Consider the following 17,385-nt stretch of genomic DNA (forward strand, 5'->3'; position numbering starts at 1 on the left):
CCACGTTAAACCTGCTTCTCGGTTATCTAGCCAATCTCCCTAACACATCCAACAAACACAAGTCAATGACCATGGCGTGTTCAAGATCCCTCAGCGGAATGTGGATGTGGCAACTATGTTGCTGGACACTATACTTGAATGACTCCCCAACCACCTGGTTGCGGAGATGGTGCATAAGGCGAAGGCGATGGTAACAACGTACGACTGCAATTGGACAATCTTGACATTGCACTAACAATACTCTGGCCCAGTCTAAGGCAAATTCCTCTAGATCACCTAGATCGAATAGGCCAACTAGCAGTAAGACCCTGGATCGTAACCACTCGGGTCGATAGTCACTCAACTCAAATCTCTTGTGTCACGCCCAGAAATTACTCACACAAATTTTTGAACTTAATTATGCATTAAAATTCTCTGTCCAGGACCAGCCAGGGTACACAAAAAGACAATGTTGATTACATAACCTTCGTTCTTAGAAATACGTAACACTTAAACTAACGAAAATGCAGTGCAAAGATTATGCACACTAGCTCCAGCGAGGCACGGCTCCAATCCACAGGCAACACTTCGACTGCGGACAGGTTACTGCTGAGAGTCACATGAATCGGATTGCTATAAATCCCCCCCCCCCCCCCGCCGCGGCGCCGTCGCCCACATTTCCCTCTCCGCCAGAAGCTCCCGCCGCCGCCGCGCCGCCGTCCGCTGCCGATCTCGTCGTCGGCCATCAGACGTCGCCACGCCTACCTGCGTCACCACCTCCGCCTCGACCTCGCCGACTCACCCGCACCATCGCCGCCACCGGTGAGTGCCTCCTTCCTCCTCCCCTCTCTCTTTCCCTCCTCGGCCGACCGCCACCGAGCCGCACGCCGTCACCGGACGTGTGCGGTGCTCGTTGTCGTCACTACCCGTCGCCGTCGTCGTCGCCTTCGCGACGCCGTCGTCAAGCCACCGCCACCCGCGCACGTACGCGACCGCGCTCATCGCTCGTCGTCATCGCCGCGCTAATCCGTCGCCGCCGTTTTGCCCGGCTGCGCCGCATGCGCCGCCGTCTCGGTCGTGCGCCGCGCGCCGTTGCTGGATGCCGGTCATCGCCGTCGCGCAGTCGCCGCTGTGCCGCGTGCCGTCGCCGTGCGCCGCCGCTGCCGCCGCCCGCCCGTTACCGCCGTCGGCCGAGCACCCCTCCCCGCTCCCCTGTTCTCTCTCTGACCGACGGGCCCCACCCGTCAGCCACCCCTCCTCCTTTCCCCTCTCCCCCTCTCACTGCCGGGCGGGCCCGGGTTGTCAGCTGCCCGCCAGCCCTCCTCCCTCTCTCCTCCCGTGGGGCCCAGCTGTCAGCCTCTCCTCTCCCCTCTCTCCCACCGACAGGTGGCCCCCACCCATCAGCGCCTCCTCTCTCCTCGCTGACGTCAGCAGCCCCATTAATTGCGCAATAATTGATTTAGGACTTTTCTGTTTAGTCTAAAAACCCAGAAAACTTCTAAAATTCATAAGTAATTCATCTAGTCTCCGTTTAGGTCCATTCAAATTTTATTAAATTCATAAAATTGTCAAGAATCCATTAAAAATACTTTCTTTTGCTGTTTCAGTAGAGTTTGTGCCTATTTTATTTATTTTTGTGCTTTGTCGCTTAGATTCGAACCCCGTCGAAGAGCCGGTTTACTTCGAGATCGTCGCCGAAGTTCACCAGGGGCTAGAGCAAGGCAAGTGGCACTCATCTTTGATCATATTGAACCCATTATTGCAAATTCCCCGCTTTCTTTATTCAAATATGCATTGTTTTAATTAAAGTATTTACGATATTTATTTTCTTCGGGTAATCCTTATTATTATGCCGTTGATTATCCAACTTTATTCATGATGGATCAGGGGTAACTTGATTAGAGTTTGGCCTAGGTTAATGTTTAGCCGTGCTTAGAACATGTAGCTCATGAGATCACATTTAATCATGCTTAGTTCTGAATTGCTGTAATAATGATTCATCACCTGGTTCGGGTTAACGTCAACTAAAATATTGATAATGGTGGGCGGTGGGTGCATGGTTTTGAGAGTCGCACCCATGGCAATTAAGGACCGGTTCATGGGAAACCCTGGAAGTAATTAAGTGCTAACCACATGCCGAAATGGGTAAGGTGGGATTTGAAGCATGGCTTCGAACTATTTGACGTACCAAGGCGAGGGTAGGCGTGATGGAGTATGGACGGGCAATCGTGGTGTAACGAAAGCCTCTGCTGCTTCCGGATCTACCAAGACACAAGAGGGGACTGCCCGACTTGGTGTAAAGGAAGGGGTGAAACCTGAAGTGCGGTGTAATTAAATAGGGAGGGTTATGTGACGGATCCTATCACGGTCTCCTTTCCGGTATACCATAGTGGTATGTCGGCGCACGTTCAAGTGTAGTGGAATCGTGTCTTGTGGGTATAGTAGTACACCTCTGATCAGAGTATATACGGGTGAACTCCTAGCTTCACTGTGATTAATTAACCTTTAATTATTTGGGTAAACTGGTTTTCACTCGGGACTACTGCAACGTTGATACTTGTTGAGTACGGTGGTTTGTACCCTATGCATCATTTAGTGCCCTCTTTTCCGTGCTACTTGTTGAGTACGGTGGTTTGTACTCAGCCTTGCCCATTTTCCCCCTTCAGAGTTAGAAGTTTTGTCTGGTGGAGAAGACTCTCAGGAGTGAGCTGGTCTACCGTTGAAGCTTTGCCTGTGGACTGGAGCCGTACCCGCTGGAGCTAGTCTACATTTCTTTCCGCTGCATTTTCGTTAGATTAAGTGTTATTTTTAGTTGTTTCTAAGAACGATGGTTATGTAATCAATATTGTCTTTTTGTGTACCCTGGCTGGTCCTGGACAGAAATTTTAATACATAATTAAGTTCAGAAATTCGTGTGAGGAATTTCTGAGCATGACAAGTTGGTATCAGAGCCTCCTTTGATCGTAGGATCAGCCCAATGGAAACCCTAAGAGCCCTCCGCTTTTCATGTTTGTCCATCGTTTGCAAAAGTTAAAGTGCTTTGAAAATGGGTTAGTGCTTTCCAAAAGCATGAGTCATTTAAAAAGACCAAAACCCCTTTGGTTGAAAAGCGTGAGTAAATCGATTTACGGGTAAAACTTTATTTACTTTGTTTCCTTTATGATTTATTTATCTTGAAACAAAATTTTGCATCTATTGATTCCAAATCCTTGTGTTCTTTAGATGGCCAACCATCCCTTGTATCATCGTGGACTTGGAATGGCTGGATTCATGGCAGAGTTGGCAAGAGTGTCCTTCACGGCGGGATACCCCTATGAGCCAGAGTACACCACAATCCACCCTCTCGAAGGCGAGTTTTCCCACCGTGTCAGGTTGGAGCTACACGGAATCCCCGGTTACCTCCCTAACTTGGAAGCAGAAGGAGCCAGAGGCTCACATGAGCATGCCTGTTAGGAGGCCGCTTACAGTCTGATGACAACGCTCAGGGCCAGGCACGACCTGACGTTTCGACATTCGGCTTACCGGTATCACCCTGGTCGTGGACCCAATTCCATGGTCAGCAGGTTTCGGTCTGCCCGGAGTGAGCAAGACCCTACCTTCGGTAGGATGTGCACGGTTCTACAGGGCCTCGACCAGATGCATCACGACCTCCATGAAGCGTCCAAGGCCTTGAACGACGCCAAGCTCACTCAGATCATCCGTCTGCAGGATGAGATCGACCGTTTGAAGAAGGAGAACGCCAGACTTAAAGGACTCCCGGAGCCCCGTGGTGCAAGGCTTCGCATCACGGCAAGGAAGCGAACCCGTGGGCCGCCAAGAGTTCAGTCTTACGTCGGTGCCCCGGATGAACCAAGACCATTAATGCAGATGATACCAACCTCTCCGTCCCCAGTGCCCGAGGAAGGTGTCTCCCCCTTCAACGCTGCAAGAAACCGCAATGGCACCCTCACAGTCTCTAGCAGCAGTGAGTCTGCTTCTGGTGTAGTGGAGTCGTGTCTTGTGGCTACAGTAGTACACCTCTGATCGGAGTATAATCTACTCGAATAGCCGTGCCCACGGTTATGGGCAAACTCCCAGCTTCACTGTGATTAGTGAACCTTTAATAACTTGAGTAAACTGGTTTTCACTCGGGACTACTGCAACGTGGTGTAACGTTGAGTAGTGGTTGGGCCTGTTGCAACGTGGTGTAATGTTGGACAGTGTTGTGGTATTTTACAACTGTTATTTACATATCCTTTAATGTATTCAATTACCTTTATTCATGTTAATCTCTGTTATTTGTTTAACCGCTGCTTTATTGCAACTAACCCTGCCTGCCCTTGATAATCCCTATGCATCATTTATTACCCTCTTTTCCGTGTTACTTGTTGAGTACGGTGGTTTGTACTCAGCCTTGCTTTAATTCCCCCTTCAGAGTTAGAAGTTGAGTCTGGTGGAGAAGACTCTCAGGAGTGAGCTGATCTACTGTCGAAGCTTTGCCTGTGGACTGGAGCCGTACCCACTGGAGCTAGTCTACCTTTCTTTCCGCTGCATTTTCGTTAGATTAAGTGTTATTTTCAGTTGTTTCTAAGAACGATGGTTATGTAATCAACATTGTCTTTTTGTGTACCCTAGCTGATCCTGGACAGGGATTTTAATACACAATTAAGTTCAGAAATTCATGTGAGGAATTTCTGGGCATGACAAATTTCTAGATGGGTAACCTTCCGGGAAGGCACACGAGTGAGGACAAAAGCTAACAAAATGCCCGTCAAAGATGGATGACCTACCGGGAAGGCAATGAGTGAGGGCAAAGGCTAACCAACCAACAAATGCCCGTCAGAGATGACCAAATAATAAAATTTATTTTTTCTGCATTATACTCATTTGGGATAGGCCATAATCTAGGCTTGTTAGAGATGAGAGTCATCCATGACGGGCCATAATTATGGCCCGTCAGAGATGAGGGTCCACAGATGATAAAGTTTACTTTTTTCGAATTATACTCATCTGTGACGGGCCATAATCTAGGCCCATCAGAGATGAGAGTCATTTGTAATGGGCCATAATTACAGCCCGTCAGAGATGAGAGTCATCTATGACAAGCCATAATCTAGACCCGATTGAGATGAGTATCATCCATGGCGGTTGGATACCCGATTGAGATATTTTCTCATATCACTAACCTTTGTTGAGTGACGGGAGCCATGCCCGATAGACATGACACTTTAAGCCCGTTAGACATAACCGGTTCTGTTCTAGTCTATAAATCAATTATTTGGAAGTTGTCTATCTATCAAGTATTTTTACTTTGATTATCTAAACAAAATATGATAACATAACAACAAATCATCAGTTAAAAGTGAGTATGATAGCTTTGCAAAATTAATTGTAGGTTTGCATATAATGCAAATTCACCTTTCCATGTTTGGGTAATAATTTCAAGAAGATCTCTGTCACGCCCAGAAATTCCTCACACGAATTTCTAAACTTAATTGTGTATTAAAATCCCTATCCAGGACCAGCAAGGGTACACAAAAAGACAATGTTGATTACATAACCATCATTCTTAGAAACAACTGAAAATAACACTTAATCTAACGAAAATGCAGCGGAAAGAAAAGTAGACTAGCTCGAGCGGGTACGGCTCCAGTCCACAGGCAAAGCTTCGACGGTAGACCAGCTCACTCCTGAGAGTCTTCTCCACCAAACTCAACTTCTAACTCTGAAGGGGGAAAATGGGCAAGGCTGAGTACAAACCACCGTACTCAACAAGTAGCACGGAAAAAAGGGCAATAAATGATGCATAGGTATCATCAAGGACAAGCTAGGGTTAGATGCAATAAAGCAGCAGTTAAATAAATAACAGAGATTAAAAATGAATAAAGGTAATTGAAGAAATTAAAGAATAAGTAAATAATAATTATAAAATACCACAACACTATCCAACGTTACACCACGTTGCGACAGGCCCAACCACAACTCAACGTTACACCATATTGCAGTAGTCCCGAGTGAAAACCAGCTATCCAAGTCATTAAAGGTTCACTAATCACAGTGAAGCTGGGAGTTCACCCGTACATACTCTGATCAGAGGTGTACTACTGTACCCACAAGACACGACTCCAATACACTTGAACGTGCGCCGACATACCACCATGGCATACCGGAAAGGAAACCGTGATAGGACCCGTCACATAACCCTCCCTATTTAATCGCACCGCACTTCAGGTTTCACCCCCTCCTTTACACCAAGTCGAGCAGTCCCCTCTTGTGCCTTGGTAGATCTAGAAGCAGCAGAGGGTTTCGTTACACCATGATTGCTCGTCCATACTCCATCACGCCTATCCTTGCCTTGGTACGTCAAATAGTTCGAAGCCATGCTTCAAATCCCACCTTACCCATTTTAGCACGTGGTTAGCACTTAATTACTTCCAGGGTTTCCCGTGAACCATTCTTTAATTGCCATGGGTGCGACTCTCAAAACCATGCACCCACAGCCCACCATTATCAATATTTTAGTAGACATTAACCCGAACTGGGTGATGAATCATTATTACAGCTATTCAGAACTAAGCATGATTAAATGTGATCCCATGAGCTACTTGTTCTAAGCACGGCTAAGCATTAACCTAGGCCTAACTCTAATCAAGTTACCCCTGGTCCAACATGAATAAAGTTGGATAAGCAATGGCATAATAATAAGGTTTACCCGAAAAATAAATACAGTAAATACTTTTATTAAAACAATGCATATTTGAATAAATAAAGCGGGGCATTTGCAATAATAGGTTCAATATGATCAAAGATGAGTGCCACTTGCCTTGCTCTGGCCCCTGGGGTACTTCGGCGACGATCTCGAAGTAAACCGGCTCTTCGGTGGGGTCCGAATCTAAGCAACAAAGCACAAAAATAAATAAAACAGGCACAATCTCTACTGAAACAGTGACAGAAAGTATTTTTAATGGATTCTTGACAATTTTACGAATTTAATGAAATTTGAATGGACCTAAACGGAGACTAGATGAATTACTTATGAATTTTAGAAGTTTTCTGGGTTTTTAAACTAAACAGAAAAGTCCTAAATCAATTATTGCGCAATTAATGGGGCTGCTGATGTCAGCAGGGAGAGAGGGAGGCGGCGCCGACAGGTGGGGTCCACCTGTCGGTGAGGGAGAAAGGGGAGGAGGGGCTAACACGCGGGCCCGGGGAGGAGAGGGGAGAGGGGGAGGAGTCGGCCGAGAGGGAGAGGCTGGCGGGTGGGACCCGCTGGCCGGTCAGAGGGAAACAAAGAGGGGGAGGAGAGCGTGGCCGGCAGCGAACGACTCCAACGGCACGGCGGCGGCGGCAGCGTGACCCGGCGGTGGCAAAGACGGCGAGTGCGGCAGCGACAACGCGACCGGCGGCAACGCCACGGGACGGCGGCCGGCGGTGGATGCGTCACACCGCGGCGGCATAACGGGAACGCCGGGCGGCTCGGGGAGGCGACGATGGCGCAACGAGCACGGCGGTGCGGCGAATGGCGGCAATGCGGCGGTGACGGCGAGGCGACGAGGATGGCGGGTGATGACGTGACGGCGCTGACCGGCGACTCGCGGCGAGGGCATGGCGGCGGCGGTGGAGGGAACGAGAGAGGGAGGAGGGGAAGCGCTCACGGACGGTGACGGAGACGGCGGCGCGTCGACGAGGGCGAGGCGGAGGTGGTGACGCGGTCGAGCGACGGCTTGCGGCGTTCGGCGGTGAGATCGGCCGACGACGCCGAGACGACAGGACGCGGCGGCGGCTCGGGACATGTGGAAAGGGGTGACAGCGGCGCATGAACGAGAGGGTTTTATGGGGAGGAGGCACCGGCTAGGGCAGAGGCGGCGGTTGGAGACTGAGTCGCCCCGGCGACGGATTCGGCGGCGGTTGTTGCGGGCGCAGCCGTTGCGGCGGCGGTTGTTGCGGGCGCAGCCGTTGCGGCGGCGGCGGCTTGGACTTGGCCGGCGCGGGGAGGCGAGGCAGACTTGCGCGGGCAGGCGTGGGCGCGGGCGAGCCGGGCTGGCGGCCTAGGCGGAGGGGGAGGGGGAGGCGCGCGCAGGAGAGGGGCGAGTGGCCGGCTCGGCTGGGCCGGCCGAGCGGCTGTTAGTTCCAAATCATGAGTCGGGTAGTTACCCTCATGTGGTCTCAACTGATGAGAGGCATGAGCAACCACCTTTCCTTCTTGCATTAGCACACATCCAAGCCCTGATCTGGAGGCATCACAGTAAACCTGGAAGTCTTTCGTTTGATCTGGCAAAATCAACACGGGTGGTGACACAAATCTTTGCTTAAGCTCTTCAAAACTCTTCTCGCACTCGATAGACCATCTGAACTTTTCTTTCTTTTTCAACAACTGTGTTATTGGTTTAGCAATCTTCGAGAAATTCTCAATGAACCAGCGGTAATAGCCCGCAAGTCCTAAGAAACTTCTGATCTGGGAAATCGTCTTAGGTGGGGTCCACTTGGTCACTGACTCCACATTACTGGGATCCACCGCTACTCCCTGAGCATTGATCACATGACCTAAGAACTTCACTTCACAAAGCACAACTGATGCTCTCTTAGCGTCTTTAGCACTATCCGCAGGTGCTGCTCGTGCTCTTCTTCTGACTTGGAGTAGATAAGGCTGTCATCAATAAAGACAACCACAAACTTATCCAGGTATTCCATGAATACTTTATTCATGAGATTCATGAAAAATGCTGGGGCATTAGTAAGTCCAAATGACATTACTGTACATTCATACAAGCCATAGCGAGTAGTGAATGCCGTCTTGTAAATATCTTCTTCCCGAATTCTCAACTGGTGATACCCTGATCTCAAATCAATCTTGGAGAAGACTTTGGCTCCCTTCAACTGATCAAACAGGTCATCAATCCGTGGCAGAGGATACTTATTCTTGATGGTGACATCGTTCAAAGCACGATAGTCCACACACATTCTCTTGGTTTTATCCTTCTTCTCAACAAAAATAACCGGGGCACCCCAAGGCGAGGTACTCGGTCGAATGTAACCTTTCTGAAGCTGTTCATCCACTTGCTTCTTCACTTCTACCATCTCATTGGCCGCCATTCTATAGGGTCTCTTATAGATCGGTGCAGTTCCCGGTACCAAGTTGATACAGAACTCGATCTCTCTTTCTGGTGGCATCGTCGTGAGATCATTTGGAAAGACCTCCGGATACTCACAAACCACTGGTATGTCTTCCAGCTTCTTTGAGTCTTTAACTGCTTCTATGGGTTGCTCTTCTGCTTCCATCTGATTCAGACTGGTCCCGGTTGTTACTGTCTCCGGCAACTGATAAGTCACCACTTCACCACCTTCACTAGTCAAGGTGACTGTATGTTTGGCATAGTCAATCACTCCTTGATGCTTGGTAAGCCAGTCCATTCCCAAAATGACATCTAGGTCTTTAGATTCGAGAAGGATGAGATTGGCTAGAAATGGTGTCCCTTGGATTTCTATGGGCACCTTAGGGCTATAAAGGTCCGAAAACATACTATGCCCTAGAGTACTAACCCGCATCGGGTTTCTTAACTTTTCCCTTCTTAACCCAAGCATTCCCACAAACTTGCTTGAAATAAAAGAATGCATAGCAACAGAATCAAAAAGTACTGTAGCAGGTACGGAGTTGACAGAGAACGTACCCAGTATTACTTCTGGTGTGGTTTGTGCTTCTTCTGCAGTGACGTGGTTAACACGAGCTTGCACAAACCTCTGCCCGCTAGGCTTCGGCTTTGGACACTTGTCGGCGAAGTGACCTGGGTCGCCACAGTTGTAGCACACTCTAGGCTTTGCACCTGCATCCTTCCTGGTTGGAGGAGGTTGAGCTGTTGGTGGAGGAGTGTTCTGTTGTCAGGGAGCTGGTGCCGGGAGAGCGCGTTGAGGTGGAGCACACTGGGACGAGCCACTGTTGTTGTTGAAACTATTCAGGTTGAAGGGACGGTGCTAGCGGACAATGAAGGTGGATTGCCCGTGCTGCTGACTCTATGGGTGCGGGCCGGTATGAAACCGAGGCTTCTGAGGAGGTGGCTGGTTAGACCTGAACTGTGAGGCCTTCCTCTTTTTGTCCATCTGGAGGTGCTGGTCCTCCTGACGGATGGCCTTGTCCACCAGTCTCTCAAAATCAGCATAGTCGCCCGAGAGCAACTACTTCTTCAACTCATCATCCAAACCTTCGAGGAATTTTTCTTGCCTTTCGGCATCAGTACGAACATCCTCAGTCGCATATCGTGCTAGGCGATTAAATTCATGAAGGTATTCCGTTACTGTCTTGGTACCTTGCTGCAAAGCGCGGAACTCACGCTTCTTCTGTGTGACTATCCCATCAGTGATATGGGCCTTACGGAAGTTGAGACAGAACTCCGCCCAAGTTATTTCCATGGTAGCAGTGCGGGTAACCAGGAAATTATCCCACCAAGCAGAGGCGGGACCCATCAGTTGATGTGTGGCGAAGGAGACTTTCTTCTGGTCAGTGCACTGCAGTAGGTTGAGCTTCTTTTCAATAGCATGGAGCCAATCATTTGCCTCCATGGGGTTGGTAGTGCTTGAGAAGGTCGGGGGACGAACACGGAGAAACTCTGGCAACTTGGACTGCACTAGGGGTGGTCCATGTTGTTAGTTGTTCTGGTTCTGGTTTAAGAGTTGTTGTAGCACTTGCTGGTGTTGCTGCTGCTGTTGTTGCATCTGCTGCATCATGAGGGTGAGCATCTATGTCTGGCTAGCGAGGATCTGAGGGAGTGACGGGTTCTCTGGTGGAGGAGGTGTGGGAGGTCCTCCGGTGCTGGACTGGTCGGTGTCGCGGTTACCGTTGCAAGTGTTCACCATCTGCAGGGACGGGAGGGAACAGAAAGAGAAAGAAGAAAAAGAAATGGCTAAGCAAATAGGGGCTTTATTTAATTAATGAATTGTAATTGTCTTGCTTAAGAAACACACTTAAAACCACACAACTCCTGGCGGTACAACCATAACTCCACTACTGCTATGGTTAACCACTAGCCCCAAGCGAAGCAGACCTAACACACCAAAACTAGCACACAACGACTAAAGAATGTAGCTAAAGGTGACGTCTAGGGCATGGAAGGAGAGCGACGATCGACGACAGGAGACGGATCTTCTTCCTCGTCTTCGGAACGGCTCCTAGAGTTGTTGGGGAGGCCGTCTTCATCTTCACCAGAGGCGGACTCACTGCTGCTGGAGACGGTGACGGTCCCGTTGCGACTTCTTGCAGCGCTGAAAGGGGGGACACCTTCCTCGGGCACTGGGGTCGAAGAGGTTGGTATCATCTGCATCAGTGGTCTTGGTTCATCCAGGGCACCAGGGTAAGACTGAACTCTTGGGGGCCCGCAAGTTTGCTTCCTTGCTGTGGTGCGAAGCCTTGCACCACTAGGTTCCGGGAGTCCTTTAAGTCTGGCGTTCTCCTTCTTGAGGCGATCAATCTCATCTTGTAGACGGACGATCTGGGTGAGCTTGGCGTCGTTCAAGGCCTTGGACGCTTCATGAAGGTCTTGGTGCATCTGGTCGAGGCCTTGCAGCACTGTGCACATCCTACCGAAGGTAGGGTCTTGCTCACTCCGGGCAGACCGAAACCTACTAACCATGGAATTGGTTCCACGGCCAGGGTGATAACGGTAAGCCGAATGACGAAACGTCAGGTCATGCCGAGCCCTGAGCGTTGTCATTAGACTATAAGCGGCCTCCTGGCAGGCATGCTCATGCGAGCCTCCGGCTCCTTCCGATTCCATGTTAGGGAGAAAGCCAGGGATTCCATGTAGCTCCAATCTGACTCCATGGGGAAACTCGCCTTCGAGAGGGTGGATTGTGGTGTACTCCGGCTCATAGGGGTATCCTGTCGTGAAGGAGACTCTTGCCAACTCTGCCACGAATCCAGCCATTCCGTTTCCACGGTGGAACAAGGGGTGGTTGGCCATCTAAAGAACACAAGGATTTAGAATCAATGGATGTAAAATTTTGTTTCAAGATAAATAAACCATAAAAGAAACAAAGTAAATAAAGTTTTACCCGTAAATCGATTTACTCACGCTTTTCAACCAAAGGGGTTTGTCTTTTTAAATGACCCACGCTTTTGAAAAGCACTAACCCATTTTCAAAGCACTTTAACTTTCGCAAACCACGCACAAACATGAAAAGCAGAGAGCTCTTAGGGTTTCCATTGGGCTGATCCTACGGTCAAAGGAGGCTCTGATACCAACTTGTCACGCCCAGAAATTCCTCACATGAATTTTTGAACTTAATTGTGTATTAAAATCCCTGTCCAGGACCATCCAGGGTACACAAAAAGACAATGTTGATTACATAACCATCGTTCTTAGAAACAACTGAAAATAACACTTAATCTAACGAAAATGCAGCGGAAAAAAAAGTAGACTAGCTCCAGCGGGTACGGCTCCAGTCCACAGGCAAAGCTTCGACGGTAGACCAGCTCACTCCTGAGAGTCTTCTCCACCAGATCGAACTTCTAACTCTGAAGGGGAAAAATGGGCAAGGCTGAGTACAAATCACCGTACTCAACAAGTAGCACGGAAAAGAGGGCAATAAATGATGTATAGGGATCATCAAGCACAGGCTAGGGTTAGATGCAACAAAGCAGCAGTTAAACAAACAATAGAGATTAAAAATGAATAAAGGTAATTGAATAAATTAAAGGATAAGTAAATAATAATTGTAAAATACCACAACACTGTCCAACGTTACACCACATTGCGACAGGCCCAACAACTACTGAACGTTACACCACGTTGCAGTAGTCCCGAGTGAAAACCAGTTTACCCAAGTCATTAAAGGTTCACTAATCACAGTGAAGCTGGGAGTGCGCCCGTAACCGTGGGCACGGCTATTCGAATAGGTTATACTCTGATCAGAGGTGTACTACTGTACCCACAAGACATGACTCCAGTACACTTGAACGTGCACCGACATACCACCATGGCATACCGGAAAGGGGACCGTGATAGGACCCGTCACATAACCCTCCCTATTTAATCCCACCGCACTTCAGGTTTCACCCCCTCCTTTACACCAAGTCGGGCAGTCCCCTCTTGTGTCTTGGTAGATCCGGAAGCAGCAGAGGCTTTCGTTACACCATGATTGCCCGTCCATACTCCATCACGCCTACCCTTGCCTTGGTACGTCAAATAGTTCGAAGCCATGCTTCAAATCCCACCTTACCCATTTTGGCATGTGGTTAGCACTTAATTACTTTCAGGATTTTTCGTGAACCGGTTCTTAATTGCCATGGGTGCGACTCTCAAGACCATACACCCACAGCCCACCATTATCAATATTTTAGTAGACATTAACCTGAACCGGGTGATGAATCATTATTACAGCTATTTAGAACTAAGCTTGATTAAATATGATCCCATGAGCTACTTGTTCTAAGCATGGCTAAGCATTAACCTAGGCCAAACTCTAATCAAGTTACCCTTGGTCCAGCATGAATAAAGTTGGATAAGCAACGACATAATAATAAGGTTTACCCAAAAAATAAATACAGTAAATACTTTAATTAAAACAATGCATATTTGAATAAATAAAGCAGGGAATTTGCAATAATAGGTTCAATATGATCAAAGATGAGTGCCACTTGCCTTGCTCTGGCCCCTGGGGTACTTCGGCGACGATCTCGAAGTAAACCGGCTCTTCGGTGGGGTCCGAATCTCAGCGACAAAGCACAAAAATAAATAAAACAGGCACAAACTCTACTGAAACAGTAAAAGAAAGTATTTTTAATGGATTCTTGACAATTTTACGAATTTAATGAAATTTAAATGGACCTAAACGGAGACTAGATGAATTACTTATGAATTTTAGAAGTTTTCTGGGTTTTTAAACTAAACAGAAAAGTCCTAAATCAATTATTGCGCAATTAATGGGGCTGTTGACGTCAACGGGGAGAGAGGGAGGCGGCGCCGACAGGTGGGGTCCACCTGTCGGTGAGGGAGAGAGGGGAGGAGGGGCTGACACGCGGGCCTGGGGAGGAGAGGGGAGAGGGGGAGGAGTCGGCCGAGAGGGACAGGCTGGCGGGTGGGACCCGCCAGCCGGTGAGAGCGAAACACAGATGGGGAGGAGAGCGTGGTCGGCGGCGAACGACTCGAGCGGCGCGGCGGCGGCGGCAGCCCGACCCAGCGATGGCAACGATGGCGGGTGCGGCGGCGATGACGCGACCGGCGGCAATGGCGCGGGACGGCGGCCGGTGACGGATGCGTCGCACCGCGGCGGCACAACGGGAACGCCGGGCGGCTCGGGGATGTGACGACGGTGCGACGAGCGCGGCAGTGCGGCGAATGGCTGCAACGCGGCGGTGACAGCGAGGCGACGAGGATGGCTGGTGATGACGCGACGGCGACGACCGGCGACTCGCGGCGCCCGGCGACGACGACGCGGCGAGGGCACGGCGGCGGTGGTGTAGGGAACGGGAGAGGGAGGAGGGGAAGCGCTCATCGGCGGTGACGGAGACGGCGGCGTGTCGGCGAGGGCGAGGCGGAGCGGTGGCTTGTGGCGTTCGGCGGCGAGATCGGCCGACGACGGCGAGACGACAGGAAGCGGTGGCGGCGCACGAACGAGGGGGTTTCATGGGGAGGAGGCACCGGCTAGGGCGGAGGCGGCGGTTGGAGATCGAGTCGGCCCCGGCGACGGATTCGGTGACGGCCATTGCGGGCGCAGCCGTTGCGGTGGCGGCTCGAACTTGGCCGGCGCAGGGAGGCGAGGCAGACTTGCGCGAGCTGGCGCGGACGCGGGCAAGCTGGGATGGCGGCCCAGGCGGAGGGGGAGGGGAAGGCGCGCGGGAGAGGGGCGGGAGGCCGGCCCAGCTGGGCCGGCCGAGCGGGGAGATGGGCCGGCTCGGCTGGGCCGGCCCGGGAAGGAGGAGAGGAAAAAGAAAAAGGAAAAAGAAAAGGATGAGGAGGCAAATTGGACTTCGGCCCAATTTGGGAAAGGAAGGAAAAAAAAGAAAGGAAAAAGGAGGAAAAAAGAAAAGCCCCCCTTTTTCCGAATTTTAAATTAATTTGTTTGGCCAAATTTTATACTTCTTTAATTTGTGTTTAAATCTAGTTAGTCGGTTTGCGAACCTCGATTTAATTAAATTAATTTCTTTTAGAGGGATTTTTCTTGAGTTAATTAAGCCAATTGTTATTTACAATATCCTTTTTACGATTTTATGCTTGGGATAAAACTCCAGGTGGGACAATCTCAGACACTAACTTTACAATTACTGTAAGATCAAGTTTACATATTACAATCATAATGTAAAGAAATAATTTACTTATATTATCTAATATTAGCACACAATTTAAACTCTATAAAACTAAATTTAACGAAAGCTGCTTTACGCAAACATGAGTTGTATTCATTTTGCTTACTGTTTCTTTATATTAAATAAAAAATTGATGGTATTTGTATATATCAAATAAACAAAACAATTGTGCAACTCTCAAATAACCTGTAACTTAACATATAAATTCCTTGTGAGTTTAAAAACCAATATCATTGTGTTTCCTCATATTAAATTTAAATCAAATATTAATTGAACATTAAATAAATAGAAAATATTTATCGCCTGAGCTCTTTTTAGTTCAAGACGTATATTGCGTTGTTTTTAACAAAGTGAAATTACACATGATGTTTTCACTGGTTGAGTTTTATGTTTACTATTATCGGGAGATGTGCATATTTCTTATTTAGTGATTAAAAAATATTTCGCAGTAATGCATCATTTGATAGCTCAAGGAATTCATTTATTTACCTAAAAGATCGATGTTGTCAACACAAATATTTATAGAACTCCAAGTACCCATTCCTATTTATCTAAGATATAGGTCATGTTACTGTTACTGATTTGGCCGTCTAGGTGTTTGATAATAGTGGTCTAGAGCCTTTATCGATCTGATAATAAGAGTAGCTACGCCATGATAATGAACACAAACTTTATTGTCTTAGGCATCGTTTCTGACGTATTAACAATGCCTTGCATCGGCTTGTGCTATACGCACATGTCGCGCCAATGTAGTGGTTGAACTTTGATTCTAAATTATATATTGCATATTTATAGAAACTTTAGAATTGAAATGTTTGTATCTTTATCTCTATATAAAGTCTCTTTTATATAGAAAATGTTTGTCTTGTTTCTAATTAGAAAGATAATTTCTAATGTATGAGGAAGAACCTTGTGTATACAAGAGGGTTAGTGGGAGCGCACTTGTATTTCTAGTTCTTTATGTGGATGACATATTGTTGATTGGGAATGACATTCCTATGCTAGAATCCACTAAGACATCGCTAAAAAATAGTTTTTCAATGAAAGACTTAGGGGAAACAGCATACATTATGGGCATAAGGATCTATAGAGATATATCAAGGATGTTAACTAGATTAAGCCAGTGTATGTACATTTACAAGGTATTGAAAAGGCTCAACATGCAAGACTCAAAGAAAGGTTTCTTGTCCATGTCACATGGTATTAATCTTGGCAAGAATCGGTGTCCTCAAACAACTGGTGAGCGGAACAAGATGAATATGATTCCATACGCGTCAACTATTGGGTCAATAATGTATGTCATGTTATGTACACATCCAGATGTTTCATATGCATTTAGTGCAACAAGTCGATACCAAACAGATCCAGGTGAAAGTCACTAGATAGCTATGAAGAATATCCTAAAGTACTTGAGAAGGACAAAGGATATGTTCCTAGTCTATGGAGGCGAGGAGGAACTCGTTGTAAATGGTTACACTGATGCAAGCTTCTAAACTGACAAAGATGATTTTAGATCGCAGTCTGGGTTTGTGTTCTGCTTGAATGGTGGTGTTGTGAATTGGAAAAGTTCCAAGCAAGACATAGTCACTGACTCTACGACGGAAGCTGAGTACATTTCCGCTTCTGAAGCAGCAAAGGAGGTTGTTTGGATAAAGAATTTGTTTCACAATTAGGTGTGATGACTGATGAGTAGTGCTCTGAGTCCAGTGAACCTCAATTGTGATAATAGTGGAGCCATTGCACAAGCCATGGAACCTAGATCACATCAAAAATCCAAACACATTTTACAACGATATCATCTTATTCGCGAGATAGTGGATAGAGGTGATGTGAAGATATGCAAAATACATATGGATTTGAATATTGCAGATCCATTGACAAAGCCACTCCCTCAGTCAAAGCATGAGGCACCCACTAGGGCGATGAGTATTAAATACATATGTGATTGACTCTAGTGCTCGTAGGAGACTGTTAGTCATATGCCCTAGAGGCAATCATAAAGATGGTTGTATCACATACTATATTTACATATTTATTATGCATTGTTTCTTGAGATAGATGACTTATTATTGATTAATGAATATGTGATTCATTTATGAGACTCTTTATGTTATAAGTTACTATTTCGTTAA

Source organism: Oryza brachyantha, chromosome 4 (assembly GCF_000231095.2).
Source record: "Oryza brachyantha chromosome 4, ObraRS2, whole genome shotgun sequence".
Lineage (NCBI taxonomy): Eukaryota > Viridiplantae > Streptophyta > Magnoliopsida > Poales > Poaceae > Oryza > Oryza brachyantha.